This window comes from Colius striatus, chromosome Z (genome assembly GCF_028858725.1).
Source record: "Colius striatus isolate bColStr4 chromosome Z, bColStr4.1.hap1, whole genome shotgun sequence".
Taxonomy (NCBI): Eukaryota; Metazoa; Chordata; class Aves; order Coliiformes; family Coliidae; genus Colius; species Colius striatus.
Window position 1 is genome coordinate 41,162,826 of NC_084790.1, and position 12,724 is coordinate 41,175,549.

Sequence of the window (12,724 nt, forward strand, 5' to 3'; positions counted from 1 at the left end):
TCACCTTTGTGATATCAAGCAAGGAAGGTTTTACAGGATTCAGCCCTAACAATATGTCTAAAATTCAGCCCGATTCTAAGCCAGGTGACTGCCCAATTGACTGTTCCAGAATAATCTCAACATAATCTCATAGAGCACAGGATTTGAGGTGTGCTGACGATACAGAATTTCCTTTAGTGAAAATTCATTAGTAGTATTTTTTTTTTTTCTCAGATTCTTTTTCTGGAGCAAGAATTTCATGCTTTTAACATTTGAAAAGCCAGAGCTTTTTTAAATTATTCAAGTAACCATATTTAGGGTTGGACAGTTTCTGGCTGAAAGCTCTGAGTAATTTTGATAATTAAATTAGGATAAGCAGGGGTTGAGCACTTAAGGTCCAAAGTCCAGACCTCACTGGCCATAGGCCTCCAACTTGATTCCGCGCAATTGATCACCACCCTCTGGGCTCTGTCACTCAGTCGGTTCTTGATTTAGGTTATTGCAATGACTACCTATTTCTTCATGGTAACAATACTGTTATGAGATATGGAATCTCAGTTCTGCAGTATGTTGGCTTTTCAAAACTGACAAAATTAGTGAAATATGTTTTCAGTTTTAATTTGACATACTAAATCATTATCATATTAAAAAAAAAGACCAGAAGGTTAAGAAAGGCAGATACCATTATCACATCAAAATTATTATTTATCAGTTGGTATTTTTTCCTGGTGAATATTGTGTTTCCAGGAAATACAGAAATCATTAGGTCACTCAAGCAGGGATTCATTTGTGGGAGTTTACAGTTTTTCCATGGCTGTGCAGTGCCAAATACAATGGGCCATAATCCTCATGGCCCTTAGAGCAGTGCTGTAACCACTGTGGCCAATAATAGTAAATAAAAGAACACAGTGATATCAATACAACTCTACAATAATATTTGGCTAATATAAATGTAAAGCCTTGTGTCTTGTGGATACAAAATTCCTCCAAAAGAAATTTTTAACACTGTACTTGTTCCTGTTTCCATAGCAAAATTGTTGCTAACTTCAACATCCTCTTCATTCAGTAAGTGCCTCAAAGAAAAAATGCAAATTAAAAATGAAATAGCATGACAAGTAGCAGCATTGTGTTTAGCAGTACAAGTCTTATGCTGCAAGGACTCAATCTGGATGGAAAAAACTCCAAAACCTCAAAGTTCTGTGTTTGGTCCTGCAAATGTTTGTCTAACTATTACAGTCAGTAAACCAATATATTCAATCTTTAGAGTTTTGTCTACCTTCAACTATCTAGCAAGGTAACTGTATACCTTATATTTTAGAAAGTATTTTTAGTTTTGATATGCATTTGAATATACTGCTGGACCAAATGCAGTGATTAAAACAGCTGTTGATCAAGTAGAGAATGCAAAAAATATATTGAGTTAATGATCAATTATGTGTGATGAGTTATCTGTTCTGATTTTTATTTATGTCTTTTAGTCAAGTGATGTTAATCTGAGTTGCCTTTTAGTTAATCATTGCTTTATATTTTTTTTTTTTTTTAATACTGGAAAGTATTTCTTATTTGTGGATAAAAGTGAATACGGTTGATGGAGGTACAGACTTTTAGGAATATGGTATCTTAAAGCAATAAATAATTAGTCCTCCCAAATAGGCCAGTGAAACCCCTAAGGGCAGCAGAGTGGTAAATGCAATTGTGAGCGTAGTGTAGAAGAGAAAAAGGGAGGATGGAGGCAGTTCATATCTACCTGTGACATGACACAGAGCCTGTGACACTGATAATGTTCTCTGATATTTAAGTTTTCTCTGGTAATTGAAGCTTTTGTTTCATGGTATGGCCCAGCCTCATGTGGGCTTGTGAGGGGACTGACTTTTAGCAAGAGGCAGCATATCTCTTTTGGGAATAGACTGTTTCCCACCTCTTTGACAGAGACTGAGATCCTTGGTTGGGATTGTTAGACAAGGACTTTCTTCCTAGAATTGGTGCTGAAAAATGTGCCAGAATAATTCCTAAAGCATAGAATTGTCTCAGATTCACATTGTACAGGAAGAGGCACTGACCACAGAGAGAACTAATCTCTTGATGATGACTTAAGATCAGGCATCTCTGATGAACTTCCTTGTACCTTTGTTACAGTTGAAATATTGGAAGTTGGCTGGTGAAGCTTAAAGGGGAGACCTGGGCTTCTGTTTCAGTCAAAGCTTTCTCCCTTTCTACGAAAGCCTGTCCAGGATGGTTTCAGGGAGACTGGGCCTGGAAGCTGAAACTTTCCTGTTCCCAGGAGCATGATTGTGTGCCCTTTCCTTAATGCATCATTGCTCTTCCCCACCCTGCACCGCTCAGGCCATGACCTGGAAGTCTCTAGATGTGGGAGAGCCCAGCCCTTGCCAGCTCCTTGCCCCAGGTTCCCACACTCCTCAGCTCTGCCTCCAGCCCAGGCTGCTCTTGTTTTGGTGGTGCAGGCTATCTTCAGGTTGCTGTGGGTAGCTTGGATGAGGCTTCACCTGGGCCCTCTCCATCTCCTCAGCCAACATGGGACCTATGCATGTGCTTCATAACGGGATGTAGGCCTCTGACCAAAAAGCTCTCACATGAGACTTTGCACATGGCATCTGCTGTGTAAACCATGTGAAGGGAAAGGGCCAGTGTGCTTCTGCAGGTGTTTTGCCCAAGCATGGGGCTTCTGAGGAGATGCAGGCTGGGGCTGTAACTGCCATATGCTTCCTGGAAAGGAGCTGCAGCTCTTTAACTAGTGCCATGTCTGAAACGTGTGAGAGCCTGCACTGCCACCAAAGCTTGGGAGATAGCAAGGGCTGTGTGCTCTCAGACTGAGCTTCACTGACACAGAGCATGTGCTGCAACAACTACTTTTGGACACTTTTGGTCTCTGTAATGGAACACAGGCTGAGAAGCAGTGTCTTGCACTGTGCCAGGTGGATGAGAAATGCTGAGTGCTCCTGAGTGAAATTCACAGAAAACCAGCTGCTGCTTGTTGAGCAGAGAGATGTATCACACATACTACCCTTCATCAGGCTATAGGCCACAGTGCTACCAGAAGGCATCTCTCTCCTCTCAGACATTACAGCCTAGACCTTTTCTTAACAACAGGCACTTATGTCCCTTTCCTTTTTTTTTTAAAAAAAAAATTCCTGTTTTTTTCTTTAATTTTAGAGATGTAAGGTATAATTTTTAACTTTCAGAAGATGCCTAGTGTTGTAGTTCCCTCTACTCTGAAAGTGATCAGTAGTTTCAGCATTTACTTAAGATATGACAGACCTGGTTTTGCATTCCCTCTGTGCCTGAGTGAATGCAGCTGTGTGTCCCTCTCTCATCCATGGCAGACCTATGTGTGTTTAGAGATGGATGGTGTGTGTGGTGAGGTGTGCTGCCCACTGGAGCTGTTCTACAGCACAGGGAAGATTGGAGAGATGAGTGAGAATATGAAGACTATGAAACCTGTGCCATGTGCAAGGTGTGCAAGGTGGAGCCCATTTAGAAGATGGATTTTGTCTGTAATTTGTGGCCTGCCAGGAATAGGCAGCCTGGGCATACATGCAGGCAGAGCTGCAGGTATTTGAGAAAATCCAACATAGAAAACTGAGGCTTCTTCAGTGGTCAGATGCCTCTGTGATTGGTCATCAGCTGAGTAAAGTTTTGAGGATCCCAATTTCTGTCACTCAAGCCTCATTCTTGGGCACCTCAGTTCCTCTTTGGAAGGCTGCCGCTGTGGAGGTTTTTGACAGTGTGCTGACAACACCTGCAAGAAGAGACCCAGAGCCTTCATGAAAGGAAAGATCTGTCCAGCTTCCATCTTCTCAGAGTGGTGTGGTGGGGATCACATGAGTGAAAATGGAGACCCTTGATCTCTGCTTCATTTAACTAGCTGACTGCTGTTAAATGCCTTACCCGGTGTGTAGGTAAAACTGAGAAACATCTTAAAGCTTGCTGGCCACAGCTTAGTCCACACAAGACTTAAAGCAATGCTGCAGGCTGAAGGATGCTGCCAGCAGGCTTGCACCTGCACTGCTCACCAGCGCTCTTCCAGCTGTCAAACTGGAAGCATTACTGAGGCTTTGGCTGCTGCTAGGTGATCACATCTTAGCAGGTGGAAGGCAAGCTTCTCCACAACACTTCCCCATCATTTTCTGGTGAGATATTAGTTATTAATACTTTTGGATGAAGACCTTGCTCTGTGATCCTTGCCATGGCACCTAGATCCTTGCAATGGTTTCTGTTACAGCAGATATATCAATTTGTGCTACAAGTTGATCAGAGTGCCACCTCAGTTCACCAAGCTGTGAATGTCTCTGGGAACACAAGTTCAGTGTTCCTAGTTCTCTGCTAGCCACTGATTGGCCTCCAGGTGGAGTTTTAACATATAATTTTGACCCATGGAACATATATAGCCTGAATATATGAGAATGGACATCTATCATCTATTTATCCACAACTGCAATCTGAGCTAAGGGATACTAAGTTGGAGCAGCCACTATATAAAAATGGAAAAGAATCACCTGCCAGCAAGTTTATCCAAGTCTCCATTTCTGAGCTATTCTCTGGTTTTACTTGTTGTCAGGATAGCCAGAATATGTTGACCTGAAGGATATGTCAAGTTTTTTTGGAGGATGAGGAAAAAGAGATTGCGGCAGAAGAGGCATATATTTGAGAAGAGTGAGCATGCAGGAGATTTTGAGTCCATCTTTGGAAGGTTGATTTTTAAGTTAGAGATGGATATTTTTATGGTTTAAAAAATTTTCTGTATTTATATCTGTAATAACAGCAATCCCTATTATGTTTCCACTGTGTTTCTTCATAGAGTACTAGTAAACTGATCTCTTCTTGAGCTTGTCAGAAATTCTGTGTCATACTTCTATCAGGGATGCCAAATTTTATTGAGAAGTTCCCATGCTGTGATGCTTGCTACACAACTGTTCAGTGTTGCATGTGAAAAACTGAGCAGTTCTTGCTCAGTATCTTGACCTTGTACAGACCTCTAAGGTACTCTTACCTCTTCAAATCAAGTTTGGCAGTCCTCGCTTCATTCAGTTGTACAGAGTGAGGCAAACACTAGCAGCTTTAAACAAGCAGACTTGTCTAAAACCCATTCTAAATGTAATTTGGATAATAGTTGTAATTTGTAATGGAATTGACTCCAAGAATACTAGGAGACATCTCTTGGCAATGGAAGACTATCAGAGAGTACAAAAGGATCTTACCATGATTTTTAGTGGAAGCTGTTGCTTGGATCATTTAAAATGATAATTTAAAATTGGTTAAAATTGGATGGAAAGTAGTGATGGTGGAGTGCATTGTCAATACAAAGATTCAGCTGCACGTAAAAAGAAATATGTAATTTTCACCATTATTCGTTAAAAAATAAAGCAATGAATAGAAAAGCAACACTTCCCTCCCCCCAGAATACAGAGATTTTAAGGCTTCTAAATTAATTTTGTTTTTTTTGTTTGTTTTTATCAGCTTGTAACTCATATGTTACAAAACATTTCAGTGCCATCTAAATCAGAGTTTTAAATGCACATGAGGAAACCATAGCAGTTTCCTTCATCTTCTCATTTTACCTTGACTAAGTACACTGCTCTGTCCTGATTCACGAAATACAGAGGTGTGACAGAGCCTCACAAGAACAGCTTTTTGTCTTTTGTACCTCACTTGCAACACAAAGAGGCATGATTTGAAGATCTGATCCAGGATGTTTAAAAATACCATATGTCTAATGACTAAGCCAAATCTCCTCAAAGACATTTTGAAAGAATTTCCCCTACACTTAAACACCAAAACGTTCTTTCTTCTTGCCCCTAGCAAGACACAAGACTGTAAAAAAAAAGTTAGGGATTTTCTGACAGGAAGGCTGTCAGTCTGTCTGGGGTTTGGAGATTCTATCTGGTATTGCATTATACAGCAGAGTATTAGAGTTTGAGGCTTTGTGTACTTCTTAAAGGATCAAGTGAAACCCACCCAAGATGCAAGGCTGTTGTTGGCTTGATTATGTTTTTCCTTCTATTTAAGTACATTTGTAGCCATTTCTTCTTTCAGCTAGCTTACATCTTCTCATTTGAACACACTGTTTGCCTTTAAAAAAATATTTACAGTGTTTTAATAATTTCTCAGTGTTATGACACTGTCAGTTCTTTGTCATGATATGTTAGACTGCAAGTTTACGCAACTGTACGGACTAATATGATGTATTTTAAATAAAATTACACAATCAAATATTTTTCTATGTCGGGGGATCTGCCAGAGACAGATGGTGATTTATTATTCTCACTTTCATACTGCTCAGTTCAGCTTTTGATTTGAATACAATTTGATGGCTACAAATCTTAAGTTGACCCTAAAGTATCCCTTAGCTATCTGATGTAGTCATATGTGTTAGAGTGTATAATGTAAACCAAATATCCATGGGGACTTTTATTTAATTAAGCAAGACAGAATACTGTTTCTCTCAAAAGCAGCATTTCTCTACCTCTGGAGCAGGCAGCAATCATGCTTCAGCTCCAAATGTCAGCAGTAGCATAATAAATCCTATACCTGATGAGTCCCAATACAGTTTGGAAAACAGTGTGAAATTTGCTGAAAGAAAGCAACCGCAAACTGCCATGGCCAGTTACCATTACACTTCACACATCCTCAGCAAATTGCTGCTTTCTGTGGAGGCAGTGAGGCCTGATATAAGCAATTGTTAGCAAGAGTGCTAGAACACTGTCCTGCCACCATTCCTGTTCCACTTTGGATCACCAGTTATTAACATCATGTTACAGAAAATCTCACTAAAAATGAGACTCACTGGATGTTCCTGAGGAAGAGATGACTGAGCACAAGCACCTGTGCTGCCACTTACAAAACTGAAAATAGCACTTATGGTATTTCTTCTTGGAAATATCTGTAGAATACGTTGGCATTCTTAGTGGATATACAGCTTCTGTTCCTATGTTTCTGCATGCTGAAGTTTCAGTCACAAAACCAGTTTGCTTTAATAACCTTTCTTCTTTAAAATAATACTGTATTACAGTACTGTGTCTAAAGTAAATACTGAAGAATGAAAGGTCTGTTGTAAAGATCCAGAATATTTTTAGATGGAAACTACATTTACCTCAGTAAAGCCAATAATTCTTAAAATAATTCTGTAGAAGATGAAAGCTTTTCCACCATAAAATGATGGGCTCATATTATGATATAGGATAAGTCAAACATAAGCAGTAAAAAGCCTATTTATTGCTTCAGCTACTCCAGTTTATCAGGCAGCAGGTTTAATAGCAAACAGCATGTAACTTTTTTTACAGGCAGCATGTAACTTTTTTTACAGGCAACATGTAATTAATAACTATGCAGTTCTCTTTATGGGTGCTAAGAGGTAAATAGGTTCCAAAGGAACAAAATCAGTCAATGCAGACAAATTTTGGCCTGTAGAAGAATCTATCAGAGATGGGTCATTCTGTATGTATGTTGCCACGTTATTGTCAGAGACAATATAGAAAGACTTTGTCTGATGCGATGCTTAATTCTTAACATGGTCAAGACTCAGTTGTTTCTTACTAAGTGGAATGGAATTTCAATCTGCTGACTTCACTATAAAAATGACTGAGTTCTTGCTATTTGTAGGTTTCACCATCTTTGTTAAAATAAAATTATGACTCATTTGTATAGAAATGATGGTACTTTACAGCAGCCTGTTACCCACTTGTCTTTCAGTGGAAATGATGGTTCTTGACATTTCCTCAAACTTTTCCTCCTTGAAAGACTGGGATCTACCTTTTCCCAGTGCATATAATTCCAGTTTATTTGTTCCCAATAAACTATACAGCTGTTAACAGAGATGAAACATTATGTTTGAAATGAAATATAATATTTTAGTATAGTAAAATACATCTAAAATCTTTTGAGTAATAGTGTTGTAGCATTGTAAACAACCATTTTAATCATTATCGGAATATTTCCTTTGTAGCATCGTAAACAACCATTTTAATCATTATCGGAATATTTCCTTATATGTATATAGTATGTGAAGCATCACTGTCATTTAATTATCCCATAAATTTTGATTTGAATTCTCCAAGCCCAGAAGAACTCAGGGGTAAGAATTTTCCATAACCATCCTGTTCTCAAACTCTGAACTACTTTGCTACTCTTATTTCTAGCAGTCCATAATAACAGCAGGTAACATTATTTTGTTGGCTTCTCACTTTGATTTTTAGTTCCAATCAAATGGTACCAGATTCTCTAAAAACACTTTTATGGTTATTTACTTTTCATTCATGTCACCTCATATATTAACAGTTCTGTGCAGCTCTTTCAAACTACAAAGCTTTGTCTACCTTGTATGTATTTTTGAAGTCCTACATTGTGTATAATTTATTAATGACTCTGCTTTTTGTATGCACAGAATGTATTCTCAGTGCAGGTCGTTCCTAAAGAGACCATATTTCAAAAACATTGATGAGCAATGCCTCCTTCTTATCAATACAGATCTTATATGAACTTCAGTATTAGCTGATTTAGCATAAGCTAATAGTATTCTGCAAATAGAAGAGTTTGAATGTGTTTTGTCACCAAGACAAGTTAACTGGATTGCTGCAAGTCAAGCACATGACTGGATCAAACGTAATTCAGAGAAGAATGAAACCTAGGGTGTGGAAACTGATCTCATCATCATCACGGTACGTCTAATGCTACCTCTAGCCTGGATGTTTTCTGCAGACATTTTCTGCACTAAGTACAACAATATGCTCTAATGCATCTCAGCAATAAAATGCTAGGACAAGAGACAATTTCAGATGAAAACTGCATTTTTACTCCTGTGGCAAAAAAAGGAAAATATATTAAATTATTAAATTATGGTATTTAATACCCAACTAGTAAAACCTTTTGGAAGAGACCACTATCACTATATGCCACTCAGACTCTTTACAGATATGCTAAGAACAATTCTATGGCACTCATGTGAGCTCTTGTTTGTTACTGAACTCTGCTTTGTTAATAGATTCTGTTTTTAATAGCTGTCATAGTTACCAGAATAATGGCATTTTCTCCTCATCCTGGTTTACTCCTGCTGGAGGTGAATGTGGTCTCAGTGTACATGAGGAAGCTTAACAGAGGTGCAATATTGACAAACATAACCTTTCTCATGTTATGATAATGAGAAAGAGCAACCAGTCTAGGAACAGGAACAGAATTCTGTAGAACTCACATGTCATCCCCTGATAAAAATATCTCCAAGAACCTGTTTCATTACTTGCATTATTCTCTCCATAACTTTGTAATCACTGAGCAGCCGTCTTATAGAAGTATTTCTTTTGTAACAAGACTAAAGTACTAGAGAAAAGAGATTATGATATACTCAATACCCTTTAAGTATGACATTTTGCCTAATAAAATGTCTCTATACCAGACAATTTCCTTAAGTGACCCCAAGTTGTGTTATGTCTCAATATGAATCTCTCAAACTTCCTTATTGTCTTGAAAAAGATATTCTACATTTTTTCTCTTCTGGGTTTTGACACCTCTGGAATTGTTTTGTAAGTATCCAGAGAAAATCTAAAATATGCAAAACTAGTAGTTTAGGTACTTTATTTTAACTGTTGTTAGGTTTGTGTCATGTAACAAATTATCTGATGAAACTGCTTCCTTTACTGTTTGTCTGTAAATTTTTAGTTTAATAAGAACTCCTAAGTCACAGAATAAACAGCTCACTAATCTAAGACATATTCTTGATTAATTATTACAGGCTTGCTATCCTTTAATCCAATTATCGTACAAAAATAAAACTGTAGGTCAGTATCTGCCTCTTATTGTGGAGTCTCAGTGAGTAATAGGAGCCATCCACATACATACTGAAGAACACAACTACTTTTAAGAATGAATCTATCTCAAAAATGTAACATGAACAAGTGGTAGAAATAACATCTCCATAAATTCTTCCTTGCTCAATATTTAACTTTCCAAGTCCTTAGAACCTGTAGTTTGTGCTTTTACTTGTCATCTCCTGAACAGAATAATATTATACTGTGCTAATAAAAAGGTACCTCAGGGAGTTTTGGTGAGTAATGCTTTGGATGAAATTGCACAATTTTTAGAAAAAACATGGATAATGCCAGGACATGGCGTGAACAAATTTGTTTTCAAAGAAAAGTACAAGGAAAATGTCTATGTCTCTTTTTATTTTAAATCTATAAAGACACTGATGGTTCTTACACACTATTAATGTCTCTGAGATTTCTTTATTCAATATTTCACAGAAAGACCTGAGTGCATCTCTGTGTCTACCTATGGTACAATACCACTAACTCCAGACACATTCAAGTCCTAAGTGAATAAAACAGTTGGAAGAGTAGTTAAAACTATATTAAAGGGACTACACTTTATTAATCAGTAATATTTATGACTCTAAGTCAGTGCTGCAAATTTTTATTCAACCACTTACCCTGTGCTTTAAAAAAAAAATTGACAAGATTATAAAACACCACTAGAGATTTTTAATTAGTATTAATCAAAATGGTAAAAGGTCAATCAGGTATGATAAATTTTAGTGACAGCTGTGTGAAGCTGAGTTAAGATGACTACTATTCAAAGATTATTTGCAAAATTACTTTTCAATGAATTTTCTCTGCTTTTTAATGAGCACATTAATTTGTGAATGTATTGTCTGGTTACCCTAGAGAGATAACATCAGTTAATATTCCTCTTTCCTAATTCTTGTGCTATTTTTCCTATCAAGTAGATTGATTAATTTCCTGCTTTTATGTAGTGTGTTCTGCCTTTTTTTGTTTTTTGTATGAAAATCGGAATCTGAGTTTATCATATACCACAGAGAAAGTATGTTATGTTTTCTCCATGTGCCATTGGCAACAATGTTTCAGATGGTTTTAGCAAATGCTAGTGAGTTTTAGGAGCTTCTGGCACCAGCAGTGTCACAGCCTGGCAGGGAGACAGCTTAGTCCTGGATTTGCTTAAGTAGCTGCATGGTTTCTCTTGTGTTCTGCAAAATACAGTGAAGAGAGTTTTCCTCTTCCTCTTCCTCTTCCTCTTCCTCTTCCTCTTCCTCTTCCTCTTCCTCTTCCTCTTCCTCTTCCTCTTCCTCTTCCTCTTCCTCTTCCTCTTCCTCTTCCTCTTCCTCTTCCTCTTCCTCCTCCTCCTCCTCCTCTTCCTCTTCCTTTTCCCTTTTCCTTTTCCTTTTCCTTTTCTCTTGTTCTTTTTCTTTTTCTCTTTTTTCTTTTTTTCTTATTCTTTATCATTTGTCTATTTTTTTTCCCCGATGAATAATTTATCCTACATTTAATGCTGTAAATTAGCCTCTAGGTCCCAGCCTGGCCCCCCTCAAAAGATACCGTTTCACTTCAACATAAACTGAAGACTCTTATCTTGTCATCTCCTAACATTCCAGTTTTAATTGGCCTCCCTTGACTTCTCTCCTGGATGGTGTTGATAAGATATGCAACTTACAGGTGGCTAATGCATAGTGAGAGATGAAGCTTGCCTCTGGAGTCTCTTAGAAATCATAAAAAGACATGTAACATGATGTAACTGGTTTTTAGCTTGCAACTGATTAATAATACAGTTCAAGTATGGCTTGAGTATAGCTTATCCTAATGAGATGTTCCAATGTTGTAACTATTTTCCTGGCTTTGGATTCCATTCTCACCTTCCCAAGCTGTAGTGGTCATCTCAGAACATAAAGGCAGTCAGTTCTCAAAAGGTGGTAGTGAAAACACTGAATTAAAAAGCTACAGGAATGTTTCTCAGGAAAACAAAATAATGGGAATAGTTTCTCTACTGTACAATAGCTTTAGTACAAGTTTACATGAGTTACCTGCATATCTGCTTTCATTTGGAGCAAATTCCTATTTATTGCCAAATTAATTTACCACGTCCCTCTCCCTCCCCTTCTCTTTCTCTCTTTCATTTCAGTGACACAGGGGCCATGAGTGACATCTCAGTGTGCACTCTCTCTGGGGCCTGGGGTCTGCTGTAGGCACAGGTGAAGCTTCCTGTGCTTGCATGACAGGCAGCTGCACTGCCTGTTTCATGATTCATTTTATCAGCATTATTTCTATCATTGCATAACACAGATGATATACCAAAAGCCACTGCATGTGATGGTGGCTTTTAGATCAGATGACTTGATCCTAGACAGAAGAGAGGTTGAAGCTTTCTAGTGAGCTGTTTGCTTTTCTTCTGATATTTTTTCCTTCTTTTCCATGTGATTGTACCTCAGCCACTTGTAGTACAGTTTCTGGTGTGAGTTAATATTGTTGAACTTCTGTTCTTGTACAGACGTTGATGAAATTTACTATTACTCTGGTCTATTCAAAATGAGGAATCTACATTATGAGTCATGTTAAAATCTCCTTTTCATATATAAAACTTTATGAAAAAAAAATCTTCATTACAGTTTTATTATGTTTGCTAAGTTATATGGAAACAGAAATGCACAGATAAGTGATACAATACATTAAAACAAATGACACATTGACTTTTAAAGCTGAAAGAATTAAAATAGAGAGATATAAAGTAGCTCTGAATGCAGCCTGATGCTGCAGGTGCTGTAGTGAGGGAGGTGAAATAAACACTTAAACACGCAGAGAAATTGTAAACTCTTTGAGAAAATAATCTCATCTTCCAGAATCTCACCTTCATTTTTCAGGGTCTCTTACTGTAGGTTTATTGTATTTTGTAGCAGTTGCAAGAGGGTGAAAATAAATCCAGTACAGACGAGAGATTACTTCTGAATGTG